The 8,654-nt window shown below is 40.3% G+C and overlaps 1 protein-coding gene across 1 annotated transcript in view; it reads left to right on the forward strand.

The window, feature by feature from the left end:
- Window positions 1-591: 591 nt before the first annotated feature.
- LOC111873086 (tyrosine-protein phosphatase non-receptor type 7) overlaps window positions 592-8,654 on the forward strand; it is an 84,417-nt gene continuing 76,354 nt past the window's right edge. Inside the window, exon 1 of the mRNA XM_023867494.2 lies at window positions 592-689. The gene's annotated coding sequence lies outside the window, so the exon portion shown is untranslated. The remainder of the gene's footprint in view (window positions 690-8,654) is intronic.

Here is an 8,654-nt window from a genome sequence, read left to right on the forward strand (position 1 = left end):
CCGCATGCTTCCTACGTCTTTCTCATTGCTTGCTTCAGTTACATTACGTTTCTCGAAGCTTTGGGAAGCTTCTGCTGGACCATGCGTTGTCACATCCCTGAAGATAGCTTGCTTCTAAACTCGTCTGTCGTGTGCTTGTGCAGCAGGACCGGCCAAATTGCCAGCAGGGCTTAGAATTGAGGTGGGACGAAGCCTTCGGTCTCACTCAGACTCTTAGAAACGGATGTGCGCGCTGTATAGATACCAACACTTTTACTTAACTCTGCTCGAACGTGTTTTGCGGGGGCTAGTTCGACCAGTTGCACGAACCCGAGCGTTCAAACAGAAATTTGTATGCTATACCTTCCCCTCTCTGCCTAATAGTTTATGTGTCCGGCTGCTCATGCTGCTAAATTTAACGCTTTTCCCTTGCCTTATTTTTCCGTACTTCCGAAATATATAATCCATTTACAAGAAGTTTATTATTGTTCACTTCATTTAGTGAGGTCTATAAATAGACTTTGGAGGTCAGATGTTGGGAGGAAATTGCAACAGTTTCATGCAGTTCTGTTCCCGAGCTCTGAGCCTGCACTTTTAAGGTTCGCGACTGAAGCGCCTTATCACAGCAGTTCTATAAGTAACTTCGAGGAGAAACGACAGAAGAGTTTACTGATCATGTCATGGTGGCTCCAGTATTGCATTGCAATCAGGTCAGACAAATCATATTTCATTTCTGAGTGTTTCTGATATTGATTTATGTGGAATTTTTTCTTGGCTCTTCAACAGTGACTATTACTGCAGTGTTTTGCGTTGAAGTTTGCTCGCCTCGTGATATACTCATACACGGAAATTGATTTCAACATAAATGTAGACATTTTGAAGCAATTGTTGCCAGCTTTTTCTGTTACAAGATAACACTAAAAAGTAAAGTAAAGGCATCCCTGTAACAGACCGTGGAGGTTCATAGGGTTGTGAGATGTTGAAGTTCTCACATTTTCTAGACAATCGGCTCGTAGATGGCGGTAAAGTTGTCAGCCCTACTCGCCGGACGCCCTTTACCCCCCAAGAATGTTTCAATAATATCCCTGGTACTCATTTCTGTTAGAGGCTGAGTCGACCCCAAGCAGTCCTGAGTATTTAAACCTTTCCTTTTCCATATTGGGGTCCTTTTCGAAATTATCCGCAAACCTGGATATAAATCCCGAACGAGTTCATCGGCTGTAAAGTTCGTAAATATCATGAAATGAAGAGACAATTGACAACGGCGTGGCATTTGTCACTCACGTTCTAAAATGTCAAAGATTTATCTGATTCCTTTCATTTACACTGTTTTTCGGTGCTAAGACAAGGTATGATTACGCATGTCGCGTGACTGTTTGTGTCATTTCTCCTTCCACCTTGATGACAGATTTTTATCCAACTCGCTATGGATGCTACGTCACTGGAAGCCACTTGTCATACGTCATTACCTTTAGTAACACCAACATTGAGACTGTCGGATCTTCGGAAAGCAAACGACACGACCACAATATATGGTCTTGAAACATTGAGGGACCGTGAGAGTTAAGTCGATATAGTGATTAATCTACAGGCTGGACGATTTTGGTTCGATTCCTGGAAAGGATAAAAGAAATTTCACACCTCTATAACGTCCAGACGGGCTCTGGGACCCACCCAGCTTCCTACAAAATGGGTAACGGATACAAAGGAGCAGAGGCTTGAAGCTGACCAGTCACATCCATCTAGTGCTGGGGTTAAGAATGATGTCCCTTTACCTCCACTCCACCATATACCTTCATGGCGTGATGCTTAATTGCATAATTAAGTGCAGGGGTAAAGCACAATAGACCACTGTAGGTCGCGGTGCAAGGGCCGAGAAGGCCCACCCCTTATACATTCATTCAAGTACAGGGGTAATTTTACATTACCTTGAAACGTAGTGTGGAAAAATTGTTGGGAGGTGGCACGTCCTTCGTTTCATGACAAAAAGCAATTTACCATTTTAGCTAGGAATATTCAGGTTTGTACCTAACCAAACAGGCCTATGAATGTTAGCTACGTTAAAGAATCTTTACATTAAAATATTAAACATGTGAACATAATTTTAGGTTATATCTGACAACTAATGAAAATGTCTGCAGGATCTAGGGTTCTCAGAACGGTGCTTGTGCTGAGTCCTGTCTTCTGGGACATCACGCCTTGTAGTCAGTTGAAAGTCAACTAATATGTTACTCCGAAACGTCAATTGTTTTTGAAGAGACTGCACGACATTATACCCCGGAAGATAGAATTCTTAATGGACACTACATTCAGAAAATAAAACCGCTATTTATATTTTTTTGCCTTATATGTATAAATGTAAATATTCAAGTCTTATATGCTCATTAAGTTTTTCAAGAAATTCTCCTATACTTCTTAGCCTACTTTCTTTATTTTTAAAAATAAAAGTAGGGTTGTGAGATCACCAGATTTTCTGTGATCTATGTATCCCCAAAATCAATTTTTGAATGCCTGAACCAATCTTTATAAAACTTGGTACGTATATCACCGACACCTGAGTCCATCTAAATGGCCCAACTGAGTATATTTCTTCTCCCCTTTCACCTTAGGACGGAAACAGATCCAGTTTCCGAAAGATCATGTTTTCTATTCTCTAGAATACCGGACGATGGGGCACGCTGTAGCGTAGTTGCTTGAGGGACAATGCTGAAAGTCGGAAGTTCGCGGGATCGAATCCAGATGAGGTCATTGGATTTCTTTTAATTGACCTAATATTTCCAGACACATTATGGTCCTGGGGTCGACTCAGCCTTTAACATAAATGAGTACCAGAAATATTCTTTGGGGTAAAGGGTGGCCAGCCTGTAGGGCTGACAGCCTTGCCGCCATCTATGAGCCGATTGTCTAGAAAATGTGGGAAACTCAACATCTCATAACCCTATGGGCCTCCATGTGCTCCATGTACTCTTACAGGGATATTTTACTTTGAATACCGGACGATGGAAGAAGACCAAAAACACAGAAATTCTATGTGTTATACATCACCGTACGAACCCTTTAGAATCTGCAAAGATATCCAGTCTTAAATATGAAAGAAGCCAGACTATACTCGAACAAGATGTCTCCATGAAGAAAGCAGTCTTCTGGGATTTGGCACCGTGTATATGTGGTGTTAACCGACGTTTCGGAGGAACGTATCGCCCCCATCTTCAGCCCNCGTGAAAGCCTCAAATCTTACAAGATGTCTCCAGATTACAAATGAAATTTTTTCCAATGGCTTTTCCAGACCATTCGGGGCCAAGGCCTTTTATTCAGTTCCCTAATCATTTTTCACAGACGGTAGGACTCCTTGGACAAGTGGTCAGCCCGTCTCAAGGCCGCTACCTAAACACAGGACAACAGCAATACAGAACAAACGAATACGCACACACCAAACATCCATGCCTTGAGTGGGATTAGAATCCACGATCTCAGCGTCCGAGCGAGCGAAGACAGTTCGTGCCTTAGACCGTTACAAATGCAGATACCGTTATATTAAGACAAACGATTGAAAGTAACGCTGCGAGTATGGTGCATATTTGTGACTCACACTCAAAACTGCCTGTGTACTGTTAACTGGATAAGCCTTCTGTTACAGACGTCACATACGCTAAGTTATCTTCTTCAAGCTTTCTACCGCAACTTCCCATGGAGATTTGAGGTTAAAAACCAGATTTTCAAAGGTCATCCACAACCGCACACAAACAGGAATCCGGAAATAGAAACTTTGACTTCTTGTATGAAGCGTTCATTGGACACTTTCTGTTGTTGGTGCCCTTTTTTGTGTTTCATCGTGCAAAATTATGGGGTAATCCAGTGGCCCTGAAGCACAAATTTCCCATGTCTTTCTTAAATTTAGAAATATGTTCTTTTACCATGTCATTTAAAGCATGCAACTTTGTACATCTCAAGTAGATTATGAAAGCAGGTTTGTGTTAGGACATAACTGAAAGCAGAGCTTGAACAAGACATCGTTAGATTTTTATATTGACCTAATCCTTCCAGCCGCATTATGGCCCTGGGGTAGACTCAGCCTCTAACAGAAGTGACTACCAGGAATCTTCCTGGAGGGTAAAGGGCAGCCTCCTCGTAAGGCTGACAACCTCACCCATATTTGTGAACAGATTTTCTAGAAAATTTGGGCACTTAGACGACTCACAACTCTACAGCCTCCACGGCCTGTTACAAAGCTTAATATTTTTTCTGTTATAATTGAAGTTAGATTTCTGATGTCATTTTGAGGTGTTTCATATTTTATTGCCGTTACCTGTTAGTACCGAACTGGCCAGCTCTAGAGATTTGTACAATATCAGGGCAGTCGATCTTCTTCTGGAATTCGAAACGAGTGTTTCCAAAACCTGAACACGTCGCTTTACTGCTACGTTACTGTGCCCGATGAAATCACATTTTCTCTCTGAATCATGTCTGTACCAATTAAGGAGCATATAAGCGTAGAAATTACATCGTCCCACATAACAGTCCTGAGTTCGATGATCAATCGCAAACAATGGCCACTCACAAACCTGGTAATGTTATATTCAAGAATTCTGTTGCCCTGGATAATGATTTAATTTGCAGGAGCAGTTTCGGAGATGCAAATTCTTGTCGTTCTCGTAGACTGTTATAATGTGTTACGTTGTCACTTTTTATAAGGTTATTGACCGCCTCTGTGGTCTAGTGGTCAGCGTTCCTGGCTATCGATTCAGAGGTCCGGGTTCGATTTCCGGCGCTACGAGATTTTTTCTGAGAAATAGTGGGTCTGGATCGGGGTCCACTCAGCCTCGTGATGATAATTGAGGACATATTTCAAGGAAATAGCGACTCCGGTATAGAAACCCAAAATTAACGGCCGTGGAGATTCGTTGCGCTGACCACGCGACACCCTCCATCCGCAAAAATTGGCACTAAACTTCGCCGACAAGTAGCGGTCACTCGGTTGGTATAGTTCGCTTGCGGACTAAAATCACGGAGTTTATTATTAGCTATATACTTCTGGAACTAGTTTTAACCAAGTTTAAGAAAAAAAAGAGAGAAATACAGTTCAGCAAATTACTTTAGAGCATCTACCTGATGATGAACTCATAAGGTCGAAACATGTAGAAGTAACGTTGTACAACAGTGACAACTTAAGTAGTTACTATAGGATTCTGACGATGGTGTATAACACACTGATATGTTGGGATTTTGGACTTTATCCATCGTCCTGGTTTTTAAGATAACAAATAAAAACACGACGTTTCGGAAACTGGATCTGTTTCCGTCCTCAGGTGAAGGAAAACACCTTATCTTAAAAACCAGGACGATGGATAAAGTCCAAAATCCCAACATATCAGTGAGTGACAACTTAGTATACGAGCACGACAAAAAGTTGTGCCTTTAAGACTACCTCCGCAAATTAAATAAAAGTCCTAGTATCTGGCGACGGGTAATCAAAATTGAGTTATGTACGTTTTGCACGATATTCCAAAATTTTGTGTACACCTTTAGCCTAGATTCTTCAGTGAAAACTACGGTCACGTTATTTTATTATTCTGGGTCATTCGTAGTACAGTTTGCATTATTCTAATGAATAGAAAGTCAGAATCACTCACCATTTTTGACCACTAAACATGGAGCAGGAAGAATGCCGTCTTCTGGGATGTGGCGCCGTGTAGATCTTGTGTGAACCGATGTTTCGGAGGAACGTATCACCTCCTGCAGGTGGCTTACGTTGGTTTCTCGCTCGCGGATTTCTCTACCATGAAGATGAAGGCGATACGCTACTCCGAAACGTCGGTTCAAACAAGATTTACATTGTACAACATCCCAGAAGACGACATTCTTCATAGTCACCGCAGCGAAAACCTCAAATCTTACACTTGTAGTGGGAAATTTCCGGTTTTATATAAGGCCTACTTCGATTATAGATTTTATTTATCTGCTACTTTTATCTATCAATGGCCTCAGATGTCAATAAATTTTTATCTATAATGACTGAGCAGATGTGACTGAAAATCATTAAGTAAAAGATAAACGTATCTGGAAAGCACTTACTGCACACATTTCACTCAAATACTTTACAGTAACCAATATGGTGAGGCCGGCAAGAACAATGAATTAATAATTACACCCACAGAATTTAACGATCTGTCTTTCTGCATATTTTCTACTAGTGCGCCTACAAATTCCGGTTACGTAAATTAAACTTAATTTTTGTAAGGATTGCGCTGTACTTGTCAGACAAAATCTAATCCGACAATTTAGCTCATTGTGTTATGTTTACTGCCTAAGCATATTTCGCAGCCAGGGCGTGAAGTTGACTTCCATCTAATGCAGAGGTCAAGGTTGCTGGAGCTATACGTCCACTCTCTCATACATTTTCATTGCGTGGTGCTTAATAAATTAAGCACATGGACAACTTCAACTTCTAGTGATTCATTGTTTACTACTATAAAATTGAAAAAAAAAAAATGAAATTCTTCGTGCTAAAATTTATGACTCCGTGTAACTTTACCCAAAAATTGTAAAAAGGGACTAGATAAATGTCATGAAAGTTCGTCAGCTCCATCACGTTCGTTTGAAGGAGCTGGACAGAAGAGTACGTAAATTTGATTATCTCATGCTAAGGTAAGGAACCGAGTGTACAGTCCACTTCGAAATTCGAATCTTTTCATCAAGTCTTTATGACAGTTTATGCCTGCTTTCAGCTCCATATAGCGCTCACGCACGCACACACACAGACACATGTATTCTATATGGAGCAGAAAGTCGCTACTATATGTGTGCCCAGAATTGTTATCCGGGACCTACGTTACGAAAATGGGAAGCATTGGTTATAATGAACTTGTCCAGATAATTACGTGTATTTATGTCTCAAAGTTTGTTACTGCACGGCTAATTTAAGGATTTTTAAGTAGATTATTCCTTTCTTTTGAAATGTTATCTAACGTGCTAGACTTGGGCTACAGAGGAGACAAATTTCCTTGTTGAACACCGTGGAACAAATTTGGCAGTGCTAGCTTATGCCTCTGAGACCTGGCCACTGTCAAGATCGGATGAAAGACTGTTAAGTATACTTGAAAGGAGGATCCTGAGATATATCTTTGGACCAGTGGAAGAAAATGGAATATGGAGGAAGAGGTATAACCATGAGCTATACAAACTTTTTAATGAACCAGACATTATTGGATTTAGTTACTATAGGATTCTGACGATGGTGTATAACACACTGATATATTTGGTTTTTGGACTTTATCCATCGTCCTGGTTTTTAAGATAACAAACGTCGTGTTTTTATTTGTTATCTTAAAAACCAGGACGATGGATAAAAGCCAAAAACCTAATATATCAGTGTATTTTTGGATTTATAAAGGTGAAAATGCTTGAATATGCTGGACACATAATACGCGCCAGCGAGAATACAACCATCAAGAAAATGCTTAATACTAAACCAGAAGGAAATAGGAGAGGGGGAAGACCAAGATTAAGATGGGAAGAATGTGTGTGGCAGGACGTAAGAATTTTGGGCGTAAAGAACTGGTGGAATGTAGCATCGAATGAAGAAGAATGGCGAGCAATCTTAAGGAAGGCCAGGGCCCACAAAGGGCTGTCGTGCCAGTGATGATGTTGATGATGATGATGATGATGGAACAAATTTGGAATCATGTTCAAAACTGTATAAATCTACAAAATCATATTGACAAGATATTAATATGGTAAAACAGTTAAATAAGATATAAGGTAAAATACGGCACGCAAAATTTCGGATTATCCTCTGTTCGTTCGGAGATAAAATATTATCTTTTATAATACGCTGATATTTATGACTTCAGTAATTCCGAATATATTGATACCATTTGATACATTAAGAATTATTAATCTGAAATCACGTTAATAAAATGACATTAGAGCGACATGTTTTTCCGAAGCGTAGTTTGACTTCTGATGGAATACGTGGCGTTACGTCCAGGGGGATGGAATTTTCGTTATTCTGCTTGCATGTGATGAATATGTTGGCATTGATGGCTGCCACAGCTGATAAGATTGTGGTAGACAACTCATATTTCCAGAACGACCAGTCGATACAAACCTGATTAAAGCTGTCAGGGACAAACGTGTAGCGTGGAATGAATGAAAGAGACGCTGCCATTTTAAATTGTCCTTATCCACGGATGCAAAAATGGATCTTACGAAATAGATCACTTTGTGTTTTAAACTGTACACGGTTGCCTGGAAACTAATTCGAATGCAGCATCTATTGGTCGTTCTCTTAGTATATCTGCTTTTAGGGAAGACATTCTGATGAATTAAACACTGGAAAATAAGTCCAAGTCTTTTAAATTTTCCTTAAACGCAAGGTATATCTAAGTTCACCATACTCGATAGGCTGGAAGCAAGTCTTGTATTCGAATCTACACAGTTCAAGACATCTTCATTTCCGTATAATTATCTGGATAACATTCATAAATGATTTTCTAAATAATTATCGTTCTCGGGGTCAGATTAACAACGTTTACTTATGTTTAAAATACGAAGTAAGTACTCAGAGATCTGGAGGCGAAACAGATGTTAAATTTTACATTGAACATCAAACTCCCCCCCCCCTTCCCTCGGCGGTAGAAACGATACTCGGGACTTAACATTTGTGCCCGGCAGGA

Source organism: Cryptotermes secundus, unplaced genomic scaffold (assembly GCF_002891405.2).
Source record: "Cryptotermes secundus unplaced genomic scaffold, Csec_1.0 scaffold120, whole genome shotgun sequence".
NCBI classification, from domain to species: Eukaryota; Metazoa; Arthropoda; class Insecta; order Blattodea; family Kalotermitidae; genus Cryptotermes; species Cryptotermes secundus.